Source organism: Myxine glutinosa, chromosome 5, assembly GCF_964187855.1.
Source record: "Myxine glutinosa chromosome 5, kmMyxGlut1.1, whole genome shotgun sequence".
NCBI classification, from domain to species: Eukaryota; Metazoa; Chordata; class Myxini; order Myxiniformes; family Myxinidae; genus Myxine; species Myxine glutinosa.
The window spans coordinates 135,663,308-135,685,806 of NC_136265.1; the positions used below are offsets into that span (position 1 = coordinate 135,663,308).

At 44.0% G+C, this 22,499-nt stretch overlaps 1 protein-coding gene across 7 annotated transcripts in view; it reads right to left on the bottom strand.

Annotated features, from left to right (window-relative positions):
• LOC137427022 (transcription regulator protein BACH2) overlaps positions 1–22,499 on the bottom strand; it is a 172,005-nt gene that overhangs the window by 111,901 nt on the left and 37,605 nt on the right. For 4 of the 7 annotated variants that reach the window (XM_078778751.1, XM_068116129.2, XM_068116121.2 and 1 more), the window contains exon 2: positions 4,778–4,861. The exons of 2 other annotated variants lie outside the window; for them this stretch is intronic. The gene's annotated coding sequence lies outside the window, so the exon portion shown is untranslated. Of the gene's footprint in view, positions 1–4,777; positions 4,862–13,931; positions 14,035–22,499 lie in introns of those variants that run through there. One more of the 7 variants, XM_068116122.2, reaches the window with a different exon arrangement.

The window sequence follows — 22,499 nt, forward strand, 5'->3', positions numbered from 1 at the left end:
TTGCTCACTCATGTCCAAATATTAGCTTCCTAGCTCAAAAGGTGCCTGAGATATTGGCCAAATGAGAAAGAAAATAAATAAATGATTAATAATGAAAATAAATAAATAATAATCATTAAAAAAGTAAATTATTAATCAATTCGGTCATAGAACACAGAAACCACCACCATTTCATCAGAATCTGTAACTTAAAAAAAAATTTTTTTTAGTCATTAATCGAATAATTAAATAATTAATCGATTAATTGATTAATTGATTAATTAATAAATCAAAAATAGCCTTTGCAGCCAAATCACCTGGTCATTGGCATGTCCAAATATCAGCTTCCTAACTCAAAAGGTGCCTGAGTTAATGGTCAGAACAGAAAGGAAATTTAATTAATTAAATAAGTACTTAATCCCCCCTCCACATTTAGAGGCCATTTTTCCCCGCAAAGCGGGGGTTGGCCTTTTTCGGGCACCGTGGTTGTTGTTGTTTTTTGGTCCCCTTTTTGAAGCAATGTTTTACGGCCGTATGCCCTTCCTGCCGCCAACCCTGTTTGTTGCCTTTTACGACAAACAGGGAATTACCAGTGAACTGGTACTCAATTAGCCGACCTCGGAAGGATGACAGGCTGAGTCAACTCCCCTGGCGTTAATTCAGCGATCGACCGGGATTCGAACCCAGGATCCTGGGATCCTGGGATCCTAAGCCGGAACCCTGACCGCTAAGCCAACAATCAGGAACCCTGACCACAACTAAATAAGTACTTAATCAATCACTAATAATTAAATAACTCTTCAATTAATTGATTAATCAAAAAACAAAAAATACTGTTTTTGATAAAGTACTTTCTCACTATTGTGCCGAAATTTCAGCTTCCTAGCTCAAAGGTTGGCTGATATATCGCCCAGACAAACAAGAAAGAAAACAAACATGAAAGAAAACAAACAAGAAAGAAAACAAACAAGAAAGAAAACAAACAAGAAAGAAAACAAACATGAAAGGAAACAAACAAGAAAGAAAACAAACATGAAAGAAAACAAACAAGAAAGAAAACAAACAAGAAAGAAAACAAACAAGAAAGAAAACAAACAAGAAAGAAAACAAACAAGAAAGAAAACAAACACGAAAGAAAACAAACAAGAAAGAAAACAAACAAGAAAGAAAACAAACAAGAAAGAAAACAAACAAGAAAGAAAACAAACAAGAAAGAAAACAAACAAACAACCAGAGTGAAAACTGAGAACTCCCTTTCAGCGTGCGTCACTGCCGAGCCCCCCTTCGGTGCCTGGCAATGACGATATGCAGCGCCTGGAGATGGCATAGGAAAGGTGCGGTGTACAACAAACAAACAAACAAACAAACAAACAACCAGAGTGAAAACTGAGAACTCCCTTTCAGCGTGCGTCATTGCCGAGCCCCCTTCGGTGCCCGGCAATGACGTTATGCAGCGCCTGGAGATGGCATAGGAAAGGTGCGGTGTACAACAAAGAAACAAAAACAAACAACCAGAGTGAAAACTGAGAACTCCCTTTCAGCGTGCGTCATTGCCGAACCCCCTTCAGTGCATGGCAATGACGTTATGCAGCACCTGAAGATGGCATAGGAAAGGAGCGGTGTACAATAGGTAGGTAAAAAGAGACAGACATATCAATTTTGAGAACATTGCAGGTCAAGGTACGAGCGTGCCTTTCGTCTATTTGAGCCGGAACAACTAACGGATAAATTTTGCAGTTGCTATCGCTCGTTGAAATTGTATTATATTTCAAACGAGCCTATTATATGGTATTATCAGGAAATACAAGGATAGTTATAATAGGCAGTGGGAGTATACACGGCTGTCTCTTTAGTTGGCGTACAGGCAACTCCACTCGGATGCTGCTAGATTGCTATGCAGAACCACCCCTCGATGCACCCGGTGTGTGTCCTAGAACCAACATGGCGGCCAATCGTGCAAAAGCCCTAATAAGAGGATTGAAGATTGCTCTTAACTACTTAAGGTGAGCCCATACAAAATCAAAATTTCAAAAACAAAGGAAAAAAACGAAGTTAGGCTTAATCGACTCAGTTTTTCATGCCTACTCAACGGAAATCCAGTCAACGAGAGGGTGCCCCAGGGGGCTCGATACACTTTAAATACTGAGAGTCAAGTCAAGGAAGCGGCACGTACCATTTTAAAAGTATTTTGACGCTCTAACCAATCCGCCACCGAGTCTAGCCTGGGTTTTGCCGGCACAGGCACGGAACATCACAAGCAACTTCAGTGCAAGACCTCCGAAGATACCCCAGCATATGACTGAAAGATCTTTGGTTTCTGTGAAGTGTACAAAAGTGCAACATTTACTACAACTAGATTTTCTCCTCTTCTTCACCTCTCCTCCACAGTTCGACTGTAGTCTTCTCTCCCCTCTTTGTGCTTTATTTGATCGCGTACAAGGATGACCTTCCAAAAATAGAGCGGTTGAAATATTCCAACAGTTCGACCTCAGGAGCAAGCAATGTCCATCAGATTAACGAGCAGTGTAGTTGGCATCAGCAACTTGGGCACGAAGTAGGAAGTTTATTTCTGTTCCTCATGAAGACAACCCAAATAAATACAGTAGTTATTTCCTACAGTGCAAGGCCCATGATGAAGCTTATGTTACAGATATGTTCACGAAGGCCTCGATATATCCACACATTGAGCTAATGTCGTGGATGTCAATTGCAGCCAAAGGCTCAGACACAAACATGCCCCCCAAAAATACATGTTATTCCTCGTTATACGCGTGGAAAAGGTGGAACTGCCACGGGAAATGGCAGACATGGGACCTGAAATGGTGTCATATCATGGTGCCCCCCATTGTGGCCACAACCACATTTGATGTGACATTTTATCGTTACATGTTGTGCTCTTCCGATTATACCGTCCTGTTTATGGCTCAATAATGGTCACTCCTGACAGCGTCACTCGTATTTGAGCAGGATGTCGTGGCAGCAAGCGCTTGGTCTGTGTCGCCAGTTCAAAACGCTTTGAGGAGTGACCATAGGGCCTCTATAGTTGGTTATGAAAAGTTGGGAATACATAAGGTGTGGGTGGGGGAAATGAAATGTCGTGCACCACCTGCTATTTGGTTTAACTTTGGAATTGGACCTACTTGATATTTTGACGAGTGGTGGGAACCGTGTGTTCCCAATGGCTCCGGTCTTTAACAACGTGTTGAGCTAACAAGTTTAACAAGTTTAACAACGTGTAACAACGTAACAATTGACCGTAGAGTCAATTAGTTCACATGACACTTTTTAACCTTAGGATGCATATGGGCAGCCGGATCCATTGGATCCGGGTCCTCGGGTTAAGACACTCACCTCTAAGCAGTCTAGCCTGGGTTGGAATCCCGACCCAGCTATAATCTATGTCGGAGATTCATCAATGTGTGTGCTGTCCCTCGGATGGACATTAAAGTGGGTTTCCCACCTGCCGGCATTAGTTGGTGGACCTTAAAGATCCCACGATGTCCTTTGTATAGAGCAGTTGAGCTAACTCCGGCACTGTAGCCAAATTCCAAATTTCTGCCATAACCATAGTCGACCGTCAGGTCTGGCCAGCTGGTTCATGAAAGACTTGGGCCACGCTTCCCCCGGCCAACCCCACAAGAACGTGGGAATAATCGTGGCTGATAAAGGAGAAGACTGTTTAAGGACGATGGTCTGAAGTCTTCTCCAGTCAAGTGCGTAGCTCTGGAAACTCACAGGCCTGAGCTACAGTGGCAATAACTCAAGCACGGTTTCATTTCCAAATCGTGAGCACGCACTACTCGTCAGCAATCCGAAACCCCCTCAACACCCACCAGGCTTACCACTCTATCGCCAAACATTCCCTCCCCCAACCCCCACCCCCTACCACAAATCGATGGACTCAAGCCAAGGCCCGGGTCACCACAGGACCCCGATAGCAACGGCAGCTGCACCAATGGATGCATTATCAGCAGTCCACGAGCACACTGGCAGGCATTAAGGACACGCTAGGCTGTACTCTGCTCTGCCTCGCCGACTCTGTCTATCACCAACACACACTATGTTGCAATCAATTCTGAGCAATCACTTTGCTTTGCATGTAAGAGAATGACTTGTTAAAAATGAAATAATAAATAATAAAACACGCAAACACGAAAATGCAGTGCAATGATTTTCCACGACAAACATTTCAGGACATTGAAGCATTTACTAACAGAGTCAATTGCAACAGCCGCATAACCAGAAACACCTTTTTGGCATACTCGTGCTGAAATGCCGACAACAAATTATTGCCCTTCAACTAACGTTGCAGAAACAAGGGCACGAGGTGCGCATCCATTCACCGTAGAGCCGATGAGGCATTGGAAGAAAAGAAAAAAAATCACAACTGCTGCACCCCAGTTAACCACCCTGCACCCCATCAACAAGTGCACATCAGCATACTGCTCAACTTGTGATCACATGCTTATCAAAGAATTGTGAGTGAAGAGAGAGTGCAGCACCACAAGCTGGAGAGTGTGGGAGGAATGGAAACAGCTAGTAATGCTGTCTGTAGCGGCTTTGCCACCAAATGCGCTAAAATTAGCTTGCACTACTATCTACTATTTATGGCGGAAAAGGTGGTACCAAAGGTACAATACGACGTTAGACGACCAACGGGCAACCCGTAGGACAAATTGGCTATTCGTTTATCGCCATGTAATGCGGATGTGTTCTCAAGGAATACAAGAAAAAGCAAAAATAATAATTGAAATACATGTTTATTTTCCCAAAAACAAGGAAATGAAGAAGTACTGACCTTCAAAGGAGATACCAATCAGATATGGTCCATCAAAATGACTTCCGCGATCCGACGGGCTCTTGGCATGCCAGCGGAAGTTTACTGCAGGGGCAAACATGAGGACTTTTGAGAAGATGCACGACGAGCGAATCACGGATTTACCATCGGGCAGAGTGGGATGATAAACACCGGTTCAAGAGGAAAAATAAGGTCTGGAAAATGCTCAAAAGGAAGTTGGAAAAATGGGGAATTAAATAAAGGGCAAAATGTCACACACACACACACACACACACACACACACACACACACACACACACACACACACACACACACATACACACACACACAATCTCCCCCTAAAAATAATACATATTCCACAAGGTCTCAGAGCACAAGTACATGTTAAAACTAGAGCTTCCAGGGAAGCAGAACTCAACTGAACTGACTGGACAACTTTAAAGTAGGTCAGTTGTCTGTACTAGATTTGACTTAAATGAAAAGCCAACAACCTTGTGTAATAATTTTAAGGTCCTTGTATCCTTATACTTGTCCTTGTTTTACAATTGATACAATGTTACACTTTGCAACAATGTTGCAGAAATATAGTTGTGTAGATGAAAGGAAACGTCTTAACGTCGTTTTGGAGCTGAAAACAATATGGCGGCCTATGGCGGCCATTTTGTGACGGATCGGGTTGGAATGCAATAGCAACCTACCTTGTGTGGTAAGGGTTAAACATTCTAAATTTCATCAAAATCTGTTAATATTTGTGGACGCTAGAGTGTTGACGTCGTTTTCATAACCAAAAACAAAATGGTCGACTAAGTCCGCCATTTTTCAACGGATCGGGCTGAAATGTAATACCAACCTGGTCCTTGGGGTAAGGATGCTGCATGTCAAGTTTGATCAGAATCGGTTGATATTTGTGGACCGTGGAGTGTTGACGTCGAAAAGTTAACGGACGACAGACGACGGACGACGACGACAGACGACGGACGCCGGAGGGTTCAGTATGTGATGAACTCAACTGGACAGTGGTCCAGTTGAGGTAATAAGCAGACTTTAAAAATAATTAAATAAACCAAGTTTCAAAAAATTGAGTAAACGTTCGACGTGATGGGCCGTTTCCCATCTCGAATGAAAAGAATGTACTATGATGAAGCAAAACTGCTGAATTCCCCAGAATGAACGACCTATATTAAAGTAGATCTGCGCAGGGACTCTCAAACACCGCCACACATACCGATCACAATGGCCTCTCCCCTTGGTTTGGGAATCAGAGAGGCAAATCGGGGTTCTTCTTTGGCAAGACAACGCAGCCTCCTTGAAATATGCAAAGGAATTCAAAGTAGATATTAGATATCAATTCTATTCGAATATACTTGTGAAGTTAAAGATCTGACGGTGCTAGGATCGAATAATTTGCAGTTTTTGATGCTCGTTCCTGAAGTCGATTCTCATAACGACAGCGGTGTGTCCCAATCTGGCAATGGCTTTTTGAAGGAGATCAAAAGGTTTTTTTGCAAAGAGGCTGGAAGGAACCTTCAAACAGAGTGTAAAACAGACGTCGATAGCGCCAGAGGACACACGATGAAAAGGCACAAATGTCTCTGAAAACAAGAGGAACCATTTATGAGGTGATGCTGAGATTTTAACTTGGACTCTCGGCGCAAGCTTGGGCCTTCCCTGCAACAGGACTGAAAGAAGAAACAAAACAAGTGGTTCAACGGAATCATCGTGTGCCGAGCAGTTTAAATGAGCAGTATGAGCTGACAGCTGATCCAATGATGCAGACGCCGAAGTGGCAAAGATGTGTATGTGTGTGCAAATGGCAAATGGCAAAGGCAAAATGCAATGGCAAAGGACTCCCTCTGGTGGCAACCAGAGGAGATTTCCCAGTATTTGGACAGAGGAGAACGAAGATTCCCAAGGTGCAGAAAGTCAACATTCATTATCCCGTTCAACAACAAGCAGAACAATGTAGGACGGTGCTGATATCCGAGGCTTGTATTGTACACAAAGCTTGTGGAGGAGAATAATAATAACAATGATAATAACAATAATAAGGATAATACTAACAGGAGGAAGAATTGCTGTGCAATACGTGTCCCCTACAAAGTTTCAGTTCAATATGTTGAAGGGTGAGGGGGGAAAATCTGAAAAACCACAGGTGGAATGGACGGATGGATAAACAGACACACAGACAGACAGAAAGAGAGCAAACCTATAGTCCCCTCTGGGTAGGGGACCAATAATTAATAATAATAATGATTAGAGGCCCATACTCTTTGCAGAGTTCTGGGGTGTATCACAAGTCGAGAAATGTTTCTAGGCTAAATCCATTCCTGGACAGGTTGCCCCTCCGACATACGTTACTCCACTGAAGGTGCTTTGGTCAGGAACTTCTAATTTGTTCAGAGTGCTGGTGATAACTCGCCTACTCTCCATGGGATATGTAATGTCCACAAACATGGCTAGTGGCGGCAGATTGCTCCTCCGGCTTAAACTCCATCCAAGGGATGACACACACATTGATTGCTCGCCCGGGCTGTGAAATTCCAGGGTGGCAGTTTATAGCTGTGTCTGGATTCAAACCCAGGATATATAGATCAATGGTGAGTGCATACCTCTTGGCTACCCTGCCAGCACCATGGAGAACATGATACATGAAAAAAACTAGAGCAATGCGAGTGTCGCCAATATGCCTCCGCATAGTCCCACAATGGGTAGATGCCCTTGTTCACTTTCCTAAAAACAAACAAGTTTGATTTAAATCCCTTCAGCTGTTTTCAAGATTCACATTTTCACCAGCCATGACAGGTTTCACATTGATCGGTGAAGCGGTTTCAGAAAAGGGATTTTTTTAAATATCGGCTTTCAAGCTAATATGGCTGCCATCCCACATGACATATGACCTTAACAAATGTACACTCTGCATATGTATGGGTAAGGGGTCACGTTTTTGAAGTTTCGTGTTGTTCGGAAAAGGTTCATTTTTCAATCCAAGATGGCTGCCAAACCACGTGACGTACGACATCATCATTTTCAAACTATATGCAACAATGGTGTTAGATTATCTATCTATAATTCCAGCAATCTCTGTGTGTGTGTGTGTGTGTGTGTGTGTCTGTGTGTCTGTGTGTGTGTTTGTTTGTCTGTGACCGCTGTTTCTCGACAACCACGGGTCCGATATACTTGAAACTTGCCAGGTATATTGCTGGGGACCCGAGGATGTGCCTTTTCAAGGTTTTAAATTAATCGCAGAAGTAGTTACCGAGCTATGTCCAAAAAACGATTCAACCAATCAGAGAGCAGCGAGCTATCACGTGTGCCGAACGTGGCAAACAGACTCTGCCTCGGATGGCACATTTGAGAGCGTATTCATTTATTTCCCGTCGGCAAACTATGTTGGCGCTATGTTGGCGTTAAACGATGTTTTAAAACTAATTAAAACTAATTTGCGATTCTTTCGCTTTCCTGCGATATGCGACCTTCCGGACAGTCAAATGAGGACGTCACTTCCGGACTTACGGATAGTCATAGTGACGCTGAACTGATGCTGAACGTGGCGAGCAGACACTGCCTTGGACGGCACATTTGAGAGCGTATTCATTTATTTGACGTTGCAATCTGTGTTGATTGTTGTAAGGTACGATCGATTGTAGTACATACATATTTATATTTTGTACATATTCATTACGGACACGTCACGGGTACGGGTACGGTACGGGTACGGTACCGGGTACGGTACGGTTACGGGTACGCCACGTACGGGCACGTCCTAGTCTATCTATAATTCCAGCAATCTCTGTGTGTGTGTCTGTGTGTGTGTGTGTGTGTGTCTGTGTGTGTGTGTGTGTTTGTCTGTGACCGCTGTTTCTCGACAACCACGGGTCCGATATACTTTAAACTTGCCAGGTATATTGCTGGGGACCCGAGGATGTGCCTTTTCAAGGTTTTAAATTAATCGCAGAAGTAGTTACCGAGCTATGTCCAAAAAACGATTCAACCAATCAGAGAGCAGCGAGCTATCACGTGTGCCGAACGTGGCGAACAGACTCTGCCTCGGATGGCACATTTGAGAGCGTATTCATTTATTTCCCGTCGGCAAACTATGTTGGCGCTATGTTGGCGTTAAACTATGTTTTAAAACTAATTAAAACTAATTTGCGATTCTTTCGCTTTCCTGCGATATGCGACCTTCCGGAGCTCCTGTGAGAGCGTGCGCCATTACGGATAGTACGGGTACGGGCATGCCATATGTTGGCGTTAAACTATGTTTTAAAACTAATTAAAACCATTTCATGTAAATAGAGGGGGGGGGGATTGTCACTGTACTCGCAAGCCGTTCGCCGTTCGCTTTGGCGTTGCGAATGGACCAAAACATTTCATGGACCAAACCATTTCATGTAAAGCGTTCGCCGTTCGCTTTGGCGTTGCGAATGGACCAAAACATTTCATGGACCAAACCATTTCATGTAAATAGAGGGGGGGGGGGGGATATAATTTTAGATATATATATAGTACGGGCATGCCCTAGTATTTGTAAAATTTCGCATCGATAGGATAAGCGGTTTAAGAGATATAATTATTTAATATTTTCCTTCAATCCAATATGGCTGCCACACCATGTAACCAATGATATTTTCGTGATCAACTTTTAATCACCATGCCTAGTCAATGACACACGTAAAGTTTTGAGTCAATCGATTTGGTGGTTTGGGAGATGTTTTTTTTAAGGTTTTAGGTTAAATCCAATATGGCTGCCAAACCATGTGACCCATGATGTCATAAGTTTAATATTTCAATACAAATGGGTCATCGATCACGTGCATGCAATTTAAGATTTTTAGGATAAGGAATTTGATTAAAACATTTTTGGCTCGTATACCACTTCACCTATGTCATCATTTATATGCTTTTGTTCCCCCATCGGGAGTACTTGACAACGTGCTAATTTTCAATTTTTTGCATTCAGCGGTTTCTGAGAAATATTTTTGTAATTATTTGCGTTTAATCCAAGATGGCTGCCATACCACATGACCTATGACGTCACAATTATCATAAAAACATTCTGCATGGGTGTCACTCCTACCCTGAAAGTTTCGTCTCAATCGGACATGTGGTTGCTGAGAAAAACGAGGTTTAGCCCATGGGTGTCATGAGGTTTAGCAAGGTGTCATGTATCATGACACCTCGCTAAAACGAGGTTTAGCCCATACGGATGGACGTATGGACGGAAGGACAGATGGACGGACGGATGGACAACCCCAAAACATAATGTCTCTGGCCACCTTCGGGGGCAGAGGCATAAAAAAAAATCACATTTTAGATATCAGCACACATTTACCTGAATAACAAGGACTTCAACTTTACACCGAAAGCCTTAGAAATAATAAACAAGAAATATGTCGTGCATAGCACGATACTTGTGAAATCCCTAAAATAAGTTGTTGGCCTATGATGACCTCAAAAATAGTTGATGGTTGAATTCAGTTCGCCGATATGAAAATCCCATTCAAATTCCAAGTCAATCGCATGAAAATTGAGGATTTGAGAAATTTGAAATGGTTGTTGACCTTTGGCCTATGTTGACCTTTTGGCCTATGCTGATCTCAAAAATAGTTGGTGGTTGAATTCAGATAGCTGATATGAAAATCCCATTCATATTCCAAGTCAATCGGATGAAAATTTAGGATTTGAGAAATTTGAAAAAGGTGGTTGACCTTTGGCCTATGTTGATCTTTTGGCATATGTTGACCTTTTGACCTCGAAAATATGTAGGATTTTGTTGGACCACAAACTCTACCATTTGGTGAAGTTTCGTGAAGATCGGTTTAAAATTGTGACCTGTACGCAAGTATAAGTGAGCGGACAGACAAACACACAAACCGGAGTGATCAACATACTTGTCAAAAAAAATTTTTTTGCCAAGTAACAAACAGACAGAATAACGTACAAGACCAACCAATATACATGAAAAATCTTCAATTTTCGCAAATAATAAATAAACATTGTAAACAGAAAGTAGTTGTTGTAGGATGATCTAAGTCTTCATGCATCCATGTACAAGCATGCAGACATACCTTAAAGACCTCATTGGTAATGGAGGAAAACAAGATCGGTCCTTTTAAGAAGTAGACATTTAATGTCCCACAAATTCCTTCGTTGACCCACCGGTGCCCATAGTCCAGGATTTGTAACGGAGGGTAATGGTTAGCCCTGATATCCATAAAAGGTGTTTGAGAAGTAGATTGAGAGTCAGGTTCGGGATTATCGTTACATTTTCCCATATGATGCAACTATTGTACGATGCTTTTGTGCAAGGGGCCATCTACATATTAGGTAGGCAAAAATGTCAGAATTTTTGACATCACCTCATATACCTCCACAAAACCTTCCACACCTTTCCCCACTTACTGGGCAATTCCACGGTTACTCACATTACATTACATGAATGCATATATATATATATATATATATATATATATATATATATATATATATATATATATATATATATATATATATATATGCATTCATGTAATGCAATGTGAGTAACCGTGGAATTGCCCATCTCATCTCATCTACCACCTCCTCATCAACTCCCCTGCTTCTCCGATTTACGTAGGTATTAAGTAGACCGGTGCCGAAGGCAGGTAACAAAGCAATGCCACATGGTCGTGACGACGTTCAAAACAAGACAGACGTCGGCATTCGAGAGCAGGCTCTCTTTGGGCATGACACATGACGTCTGCACCTGCACACGAGGCATCACCACACTGTTAATGTGTGTTTGTGCGTGGTACACAATGGCTAGTCAATCAGCAATAAAGCTCCCCTGCTCCTTGCCCCCTTTGTAGGCAGGAGCAAGCACACTTAGGCCGTCCTGGCGTCTCGGCAGCAGCTGATCAAAGCAAGCAGCAAGGAGCTGAGTCATGGCTGGAAGGCAGCCAAGGAGCAATAAAACTTAAGAGCAATAAAAGAGGAGTTACAGCAACCTGGGATAACGGCCTGAGGATAAAGCATGTCGTGGGTGATGTCATTCGGCGGAGAGAAAGTGTACAAAGAACTGAAGCCTTTGAGTTGGGGGGGAGTGGGAGATGGGTTAACGGGGTCGAAATCAAAGGGAATGGGGAACTAACATAGAGAGGAATGTCAAGAACAGGATAATTAAAAACTTTCCACCTAATCCTGTATGTTACATTTATCTGATGCTTCAGGAGAGACTACCCTGATGTGTCACCTGTCAAGAATTGCTTAATCTCCACCACCTGTAACCACAAAACCAAACAATTTCTCACGTAAATCTACACGTTAGACGATGGTCATTTCAAACTCGACGAGTCGTTTCACAACCTCTGCCACCCACTAACCACCACCACCACCACCACCACCACCACCACCACCACCACCACAGCTGATGACATCGTACTTGGAGATGATACAGCAAGTTTGCATTCATGCCACCGCTGGGCTACGTGCACAGACAGAGCAACACAGAGACAGGCAAACCAGGCTCACGAACGGATCATCTGGATGAATCCAAGCAATACAACAACAACAACAACAACAACAGGCATTTTAAGGCCATTTTCCCTGCTAGAGCGGGGGTTAGCCTTGCGGTCCCCATGACAATCTTCTCCATTTTGCCCTATTTTCTGCATCTCTCCTTGTTAACCCCCTTGCCGCATTTCTTCTTCCACCATCTTTAGACAAGTCTTTCTCGGTCTTCCCCGTCCTCTACTTCCTTATACATTCATTTCCATCACTCTTCTCAACCAGTCACTTTCATCCTTCCTCAACACATGACCAAACCATCTCAACCTGTTCCTCTTCACAGCATCAATCACATGCTCTATTCCCATCATTTTTCGCAATTCATCATTTGTCTTCCTCTCTCTCAACGATACTCCGCACATCCATCGAACCATTCGCATTTCCACCCTTTCCAGCCTTCGTTGCTGCTCTACGTTCATTACCCATGTCTCGCTCCCATAAATCATAACACTTCTCACACATGCAGCATACACCTTTCCCTTCAGCTTCAACGACACTCCCCTCCTCGTCAGCACATCCAAATCCACAAATACACAAATCCAAGCAATGTGGTTTGTAAATACTACGCGTGAGATAGCTTAGCCTTTGAGGTCGAGGTTAGTAGTCAAGGCCAGGTCGGAGTCGGTGCAACACGCAGGCCTCGGCAGAGTCATATCTCACCACATGGTAAGAAGACTCTTGCTTCGTCACCCGCACGTTAGCTGAAGAAGAGTGCAAATTTAAAGGAAAGTCACGAGTGCCAAATATAAGCTGGACACCAGACATTCACACTGAAGCAAACAATGTTCACTCAACAAGCGGCCTGGTCGACTGGAACTCTCCAATCCAGAAGATTCCACCAAGCAGTGACAAAAGATGAGGAAATGATTTTTTTCAACCATATACCTCAGAATTGCCAGATTATTTCAAAAACAAAACAAGAATATTAAATCCAACCAAGTGTTCCAAAGCTTGAACGCAGAACAAGCCGATTGCATGTACTCCGGCCAAATACACGGTGTGTGGCAAATTAAAGGCTCAAATTTAAACTAGTATCAGGCCCAGACCAGGCCTGACGAGCACGTTTCAGCTGCTGCCACACAGAACAAACGTTTATACACAACTTAAGAAAATCTTTAATCCAACTTCATTCCCATCTCTCCATGCACTTTCACAAAATAAAAAAGGTCCAAAAATTTCTGCCAAAAGATAAATGGCCAAATTTTTTCCCCAAAAAACCCTCTGCTGACATTTCACTTTAGTAGAGCATACGAGTGAGTGAGTACGTGCTGGAGCGACGGCTGCTGCGATGTCACAATGGGTTTTGCAATAGAAATAAATTAAATAATTAATTAATAAACCACGCAGATGGTTTGCTTTCAGGCGGCTTCCCGTCAAAACGAAACGCCTGCGAGATAATAATAAAAAATAATGAGGGCACTTGGAGGAGCAAAAGAGAAGTAACAGAAACAAGGAAGTCTGGAGCAAACAAGTTCATAATTTGATAGTGAAAGGGAAGCAGCAACAACGGTGCCCTTGGAAAGGAAACAACATTCCTGGAGTGATGCAGACAGCGACACCTTGAAGGCAAGAGAAGGTCCACAAGAAGTCGAAAGAGTAACGGTCCCCTTACCTATAGTGCGTCGTACGATCGCAGGTGAAGACAAACGAAGGCTCGGTATTATCAGCCTTCCTTCCCTCTTGCTCGGAACTGCCACACACCAGGCGAGAGCGACGAGCCGAGTGCTAATTGCGCAAGGTTCTCCTTGCCAAAGCCACTCGCAATGCCACGCCTTTCGACACCATTTTCCGTTGCTCAGAACTCGCAGTCTTGCCGGCACTACATAATGCCCAAAAAGCAGGAGTGAGGGCTTGTGCTCCCCCGAAGGCAGTGTGGCAAAGACAGAAGACCTGGTGCACTCAAGTTTTACGCAGACACAGTCCATCAGCATTTCAAAGTTACCTATTTCTTCCGAAGTTGTGATGTATATAACGATATACGATCGCGGTGCTTCGAAAAGGAAGTGGAAACATGAAGACTTTCCAGATGATGATTGAAGGCCAAAATCACCATGGCACTGTGCAATTTCACAAGAAATGGTGCCCTCCACCATTGAAATGCGACCTGTGTGATTCGTCTAAGAGACGTTGAATTTACACCATTAAGTCAAACTGAAGAGCTGTTGTCAGTGACCATCGCACTTGTATTGATAGGTTTGTCATTTCGGCTCAAGCAGCATCAAGTTGTGCCCACAATGATTAAATGAAAAACATCTTCACCAAACATGGCCAAGCAATGGCATCGGCGGTGCCTGCCTTACACCAAAAAGGCAAAATTCAACTGCATTTCGGCCCGAAACACCTGACAGACTCTTTAGGTATGAAAGGTTGTTGTAAAAATCACTTCCAAACATGTGCAGCACCATCATGGTCACCATACCAGCTCCAATGTTTCAACTCCATTTTCTCCTTTGGTCCCCAAATAGTTCGCCAAGGCGAAAAACATTTCGAGAGGGAGTTAATCCTGAAAAAGGGGGCCAGATATATCTCAGCCTGCATTAGAAAACCATTTTACTCACAAAAAGTAACTCGACAGGAGATAACTCGACAGGAGGACATAATACAACATGAGACAACTTGAAATCAGGTAACTCAATACGAGGAGATAATATGACATGAGACAACTCGACACAAGATCATTTGGCAGGAGGAAGTAACTCGACAGGAAGTAACTCAAAAGGAGGGGGTGGGGGGGGGGGGGGTAACTCGACAGGGGTAGTGACTAGACCAGGGGAGGGGGTAACTTGGATGAGAAGGTTACTCCATACGAGGAGATAACTGCACATTATGCAACTCGCCATGAGCAGGTACACCGACACAAGGATATAACTCAACATGAGGTAAAATGGCATGAGGAGGTAACTGGTACAAGGAGGTAACTCCATAAGACTCCATAAGACTTTAACTACATAAGAGGAGATAACTGGACATGATATAATTTGACATGACGTAACTGATACTAGATGGTAAATCAACATGAGAAGGTAACTCGACAGGATGACAGGCTGAGTCAACCCCACCTGGCGTTAATTAAACGGGATTCGAACTCAGGACCTTAGGATCCCAAGCACGCCGCCCTAACCATCAGGCCAACACCAGGTGATACAAGAGGAGGTAACTTGATAGGAGGATGTCACTTGACAAGAGGTAACATGATACAAAGAGGTCACTTAAAATGAGATAATGAGACATGAGAAAGTAACTTGACATGAGAAGATATCTCGACACGAGAAGTTATCTTGAAAAGGAGGAGGTAACTCGACATGGAGGTCACTCCATATGAGGAGATAATTCGACAGGTCACTCGACACAAGGCGGTAACTTGACCTGAGAGGTTTTCTCGACACGAGCAGGTACATCGACACAACCAGGTACCTCAACACGAGGAGGTAACATGACACAAGGTAACTTGACAAGCTGTAACCTTGACACAAGGTAACCTGACATAAGGAGGGAACTCAACATGAGGAAATCTGATACAAGGGGATCATTCCATATGAGGAGATGAGTCGACTGAAAGAGGTTTTCCACAGGACACAAGACATGAAAAATTCGCTCCACCTTTAAACACTTCCCACCATTCAGCCACCTCAACACACCCTTGTTATAGCAAGAGAAAGTGAAGCATCCGGTTATGGAGCAGGATCTGGAGTTCTGCCTGCTCACCCGACGAGTCAACACGAGGTGGAAAATGTCCCTTCCACGCCAAGCCAAACTGCGGCGTTGCAACATCACACGCCAACTCCGACATGGTATTAATTTTTCCTTTGAGGAAAAAAAAAAAATGTAATAAAAGTGTGGTGAGCATTCCAACAGCCCAACCTTTTGGTTCACAACCAAACCTGTTGAATGTCCACCAGGTTGGACAAACCACCGGTCTTGCAAAGCCATGGAGGGGATGCGCGAAAGGTAATTTGCTGAAATGATCACGATATTAAGTGATACGAAGTCATGATACTAAGTCCACAACCATTTGTAGCTGTGATGGAGGTGCTGGCTCAGAACGTAAAGGAGGGTTTACCGTGGGAGTTGTTGTATGCAGATGATCTGGTGTTGATTGCGGAAAGTATGGATGGACTGAAGGAAAAGATGAACAAGTGGAAGGAATGTATGGAGACAAAAGGTCTGAAGGTGAATATCGGAAAGACGAAGGTGATGGCAAGTGGTAAAGCATGTGGTGAGGTGGAAAGAACTGGGAAGTGGCCATGTGCTGTGTGCAGGAAGGGTGTCGGAGTGAACTCCATTCAATGTCCAATGTGCGCTGAGTGGGTTCACCAAAAATGTAGTGGTCTGAAAGGGTCATTAACCAGTGTGGCAGCTACATTCAAATGTAAGGTGTGGTAAAATGTGGTAAAATGTAAGGTAAGGTGTGGTGTGGTAAAAATGTAGTGGTCTGAAAGGGTCATTAACCAGTGTGGCAGCTACATTCAAATGTAAGGTGTGCACAGAGGGAGCTGCAGATGGAGGAAATGTTGAGTTGGATCTTGGAGACGGCATGAAGCTGGAAGGTGTGAAAACATTTTGCTACCTCGGAGACATGCTGAATGGAGAAGGTGGATCAGACTCGGCAACGGTTGCTAGAGTGAGGTGTGCATGGAAGAAGTTTCGGGAACTGAGTGGTGTGCTGATGAGGAGGGGAGTGCCGTTGAAGCTGAAGGGAAAGGTGTATGCTGCATGTGTGAGAAGTGTTATATGATTTATGGGAGCGAGACATGGGTAATGACTAATGAGCGTAGAGCAGCAACGAAGGCTGGAAAGGGTGGAAATGCGAATGGTTCGGTGGATATGTGGAGTATCGTTGAGAGAGAGGAAGACAAATGATGAATTGCGAAAGATGATGGGAATAGAGCCTGTGATTGATGCTGTGAAGAGAAACAGGTTGAGATGGTTTGGTCATGTGTTGAGGAAAGATGAAAGTGACTGGTTGAGAAGAGTGATGGAAATGAATGTAGAAGGAAGTAGAGGACGGGGAAGACCGAGAAAGACTTGGCTGAAGATGGTGGAAGAAGAAATGCGGGCAAGGGGGTTAACAAGGAGAGATGCAGAAAATAGGGCAAAATGGAGAAGATTGTCACGGGGACCGCAAGGCCCGCTCTAGCAGGGAAAATGGCCTTAAAATGCATGTTGTTGTGTTGTTGTTGATCACGGTGACTTTGCAAGCCGTGCCATGATCATCACACCCGCATTGTTGTCGCGGAGCAAACAATCGCAACATAATTGAGTTGCATGTATTAATCAGTTGCTTTCATAATCAAGGGAAATAAAATGTGCACGTTCACTTTATTACAAAAGCAAGAATAAAAAATAGGGCTTCCAGTATTGTCAAAAACCTTTTTCCCCAAGGCCATTCAATGTCACTTGGTGGGACGCAAGGATGCAATATCACGCGAAGCTACAGAATGTCTTTCCTAATCGCTGTTTGCATTGCCGAGTCGCAACGTCGACAACCAAGAAGCCATTTTTTGGCAGAACCGCTCCTAGTGCAGGCCGCACCTGAGAGTGAAAATCTGAGACCGTCCGGATGAACCCGGGTGGTCATGGTAGATCAATAGTGTCTTTCGCATCTTTCTCTGAAGCAGACTGCGTGCTGCACCGCTGATTGCCAAGTTTCCACTGGAAGCCGTGCCACGATGGATAACTTGGAAGAGCGCAAGCATGCGGAGGTGGAATTAAGCGTTTGTAAAAGGTCCACAATGTTGTAGATGGAGGTGATGTCATTGCTTATTGGCATGTACAATGCACCCACAATCAAATGCTCAGCATACACTTGGGTTGTACCATGACGGCCTGGTAAAAAAAAAAAAAAATCCAATGTGGAGCTGCACTTAATCTATTCTCAGGGGGTCTTCATAAATCCCTTGACCAACGCATAACAGAGAAACAGACGTGCAAGCAGTTGCGGTCTCAGACGGTCAGTGTGGCTTGGCGTCTTCCACCCTCACAGGGGGCAACACGAATTGCAGTACGTTTTCAAACGGCCTTTATTGGAATATCTATGAGAGCGGTCACTGGTCAATTTCATCCAGAAATGAACAGCTCAAGACCGAGGAGACAGGAGAGGGGAAGCTCTTGCCCATGCCAACTCAACGGGGTCATCGTCCTTATGATGGAAGATCTTATGTTCCTCTACTCAACAGCTTTCTGACATCACAGTCCTCAACAGCCACAGACCTCGCAAAACATTTGAACGTCGAAGTATTTTGGCTCGCGATTGCCCAGAGCGTAAACTACTCGAGCCAATTGTACATTCCGATTAGGCTAGGCTTTTAGAATGCAAGTCAATGGTGGTGCTGACATTACAACCAACAATAACATTTGAAACATCTCAGGTTAAAACGGTGCTCAGAAAAGAAAAGAAAAAAGACAGCTGCTTTGGCCACCAGGTAAGGGGGCTTCTTCCTGTCATTGACAATTTCCTCCAAACTGGTTATTGACCAGATAGGTCGAAATATAACACCATAAACATGGTTAATATACATCAGTTATTGATGTGAACTATATTACAGGAAAAACACGCGAGCACACACACACCCTTCCTCAATTTTTGCTCTTCCTCCATGTGGGCAAACACGCATATTGCTGTTTGAGCAGTTGATCTGCACAACCACACCAGGTCTGCTCGTCACTCGTTGAGCCAGCACACTCTGAATGGCTCACTCGTGCTGGCAAACTGCCTGGCATCACGGATTCCTGGACTCCTGCCGTTCCCAGCTGGCTCACGCCCTGGGCGTAGCCGGACGCCGTCTCACGCTGGGCTAAAGGTGGCATTACGGCTCGGACAAACACACCTCGCCAAATCCATCTTTACCAAATCCATCTTTAAACACGCTACGGTGTGCAACAAAGAACAGAGTGATGAACTGTCGTGTGTGCAACTTATTGTGCATGAGCCAAGGACCGGTCTGCTAAAGGTCTGCTAAAGATGCAACTGGACCCGCTAGCCATTGGTTCCAAGCATTTGTGAAGGCATTCTTATCAATCGCAGCAAAAAACCCCTGTGCCCGAGTCCAAATGCAGGCAACACGAAATGGGGAAGGTGCAGCTGCATGCCTGACAAAAGGCCTGCACAGGAGGGCATAGGAGAGAGGTGGGGAGGGGAAGGATTCGAGGGAAAAGGGTGCTGGGAATGGCACGACCGTGGGCTGTGTTGGAATAAAGAGTGTATTGTCCTTGGACGAGCCTCTCAAGCCATCCTGGGAAAGAGTTTTTTTGCGGTGGGGTGGTGATAGGGGCGGGGTGGGCGTCGGGGGAGGTAATGGTATGGTTCTCACTCTCCTTTTGTGTGGAGTAAAGCTCATAGTCCGAATTGGAGCCAATCTCTACTCCCTAAAAGCTCTGCTTTAGTCACCATATTATCATGGCGGAGGGAAATCTCATACCACAACATAGAGCACCACTATTTATGGTGGCAACAACACCGGCCAATACAATCTCAATTGCAATGTGCAAAATTTCACTGTCGGTGCATCTAGGGATGAGCCGAGGATTAGGACACGCTGTCTCAACGATACGCGTAAGCAATGGCTGGGATGCACTGGCTAATTGAGAAACATTACCCCAGAAGGCTCGTCAGGCCACGTCTTGTCCTCGCGGGCAAAACATTGAAAGAAAAAAAAAATAATTAAATTCACAAACCAAACATGTGTGGTCTCGGGTAATTGGATACCGTGCGGTGCAGGTTCAAGATATGCCACCATGAGCGTTGGTCGGTAAGAAAGCAACGACGTGTACTGCAAGCTCCTTAAAACTTTTTGGATTGCATTTCTGGATAAATTTAAAAAATGAAATCAAAGAAAACGGATGTTTGGCTCTTCATGCTTGTACTGGTCTGGATTATGTATTAGAAAAACAAAAGTCAAAAGACAGGAAGTGGCACATAGCTTATTGACTTGAAACCTCACTCGAGCAACCTAAAGATGAGAGGAGACGCCAGCACGGATTGGACAGTTTGCGCGAAACGAGTCGAGGATGCCGAGAACCGAGATCAAGGTAGGTTCAAAGCTGATGACTACATATGGTAGTCATCTACAATGTCAACCTTGCTGAGGCGACAAGACACAAGTCCAGAAATGCCAACAATAGCGCATGTTTGACTGGCGTATCCCTGTGCCTGGTGAACGCTTGGACATGTTGGTACGAACGTCTTATAGGCCTATGGAGAAGACCTTAAAGCCAGACCTGACATCAAATTTGAAGGGAGGGCATCAAGGGATAAACAAGTGAAGGCCTAGCTGTCTTGCCCAAATGGGATGTGGTGCTGAAATTTGGGCCCACAACGTGCAGCGAATCAGTCAGGTGGACCATTGAAGAAAAAGCAGGAAACTGCAAACTCCATTAATAAATGTGAGTAGCAGAATGAGCGGCATCGAAATAAAACAATGCAGTACAGGGTGCTTTGGCGAGCACAGTTACAATGCTCCCCTGATACTGTGAACTTATCCTCGGTGGTGTAATGGTTTGAGCGTTCCCTCTGAATCTGGGAGGGCAATGGTTTGAATCATGGCTGAGTCATACCAAAGACTTTAAAATGGTATGTGCTGCTTCCTTACTCGACGCTCAGCACGGTCAAACAACCATAAGTTGGCAACCATAAAACAGACTTGGCTGTACCATGGAACTCCTTTGAATAGCTTAATTGACAGATATATTGGTAATGTAGTAGATTTATCAATATTAATATTGATATTAACTAAGTAACTCAAACTGACCAATAAATGCGATGCGCCTTGATGAGGGTCGCCAATATCCTATTTCAGCAAAACCTCCATACGCAGGAGTCTGGGAATTATTGATTACTTGCTCCCAGATAAAGAGACCATGATAAGACCATGTGCATTGTTGGGAGACAGAAAAAAGTCCAACATCGATAAGTGGACGAGACGTGCGAGGGAAAAGTGTCCCCGAATATCTTGGAATCAACTGTGGGGCTCAAGAACAGGCCCAACTCATATCATGGGCGAAAGCCACGTTGCATGAGGGTTGCCAAAGTTGTTTTAAATGTCTACCCTGCATCACAAGACCACCAGCTCACCAGAATTCTAAGCCGAGGATGTCTTTTGAGAAAGCCAATGGACTCAAGTGTGCAGACGGCCTTGCCCCTTACCAACGTGAACCTTACTTAGTCCTAACGCTGTGGTTATATTTTGGTAATCATTCGCCTCGCCCGTTCCCAAATGAACAGGATGTGTGACTATTGTGACTGCTCTGTCGGTAAATGTGTGAGTCTGCATGCAGATCTACTTTAATGTAGATCATTCATTCTCAGATGTACTGTAATCTATAAACCCCAACCCAACAAGGTTTGTCAAATGCTCAGTCTTGTTGAACCCGGTTTCTCCGTTGGGCTGAAAGCATCTCAAATGCAAAACAACGAAGATTCCTGGAAATGTGGATCTTGAAAGAACGGTTTACAAACCGCCTTCCAACCGGAGCACACCTTTCATTCAACCCAAGTGCCGTCAAAAACCCCAAAACCCAAGATTTCATAATCTATATTTCAAAATTTCACCAAAAAGACGTTTTGTCTGCAATCACTTGGGTACACATTTACATGAACATTTCACTGTATGCTGCCGTTTCGACCATGGCTCTTCTCAAAGATCGTCGCACCGGGCTTCTACGATTTATATGAGGGGTCAAATTTGTCGGTTTATGATTCATATTTCAAATTTTTTATTATTGGTACAAGCCTCTAGTTACCTCTGCAACCAAAGTTAGATGGAGGTTATGTTTTCACCCCTATCTGTTTGTCTGTCTGTGAACAAGATATCTGAAAAAGTTGTGAACGGATTCGGACGAAATTTGGCGGAGAGGTTGGGTGTGTGACAAGGACGAAACTATTAGATTTTGGTGAAGATCCAGATCCGGATCCGGATACTAGAATGTTTTTATTTATTTATTTATTTATTTAAGTGATTCTTCATCATTGAGAAAACGATATATAGCAAAATATCTCAAAGAAGTTGTTGACGGATTATGACAAAACGTGGTGGATTAGTTGGGTAGGTGACAAGAAGAAGCTGATTACATTTTGGTTCAGGTCCCGAAGCAGATCTGGCCTATGAGTGGGATCAAAACATAAACTGTTCAGCCTGGCGGAGGTATGCGTTCTACCCAGTGCCATTCTAGTTTGAGTATGCTG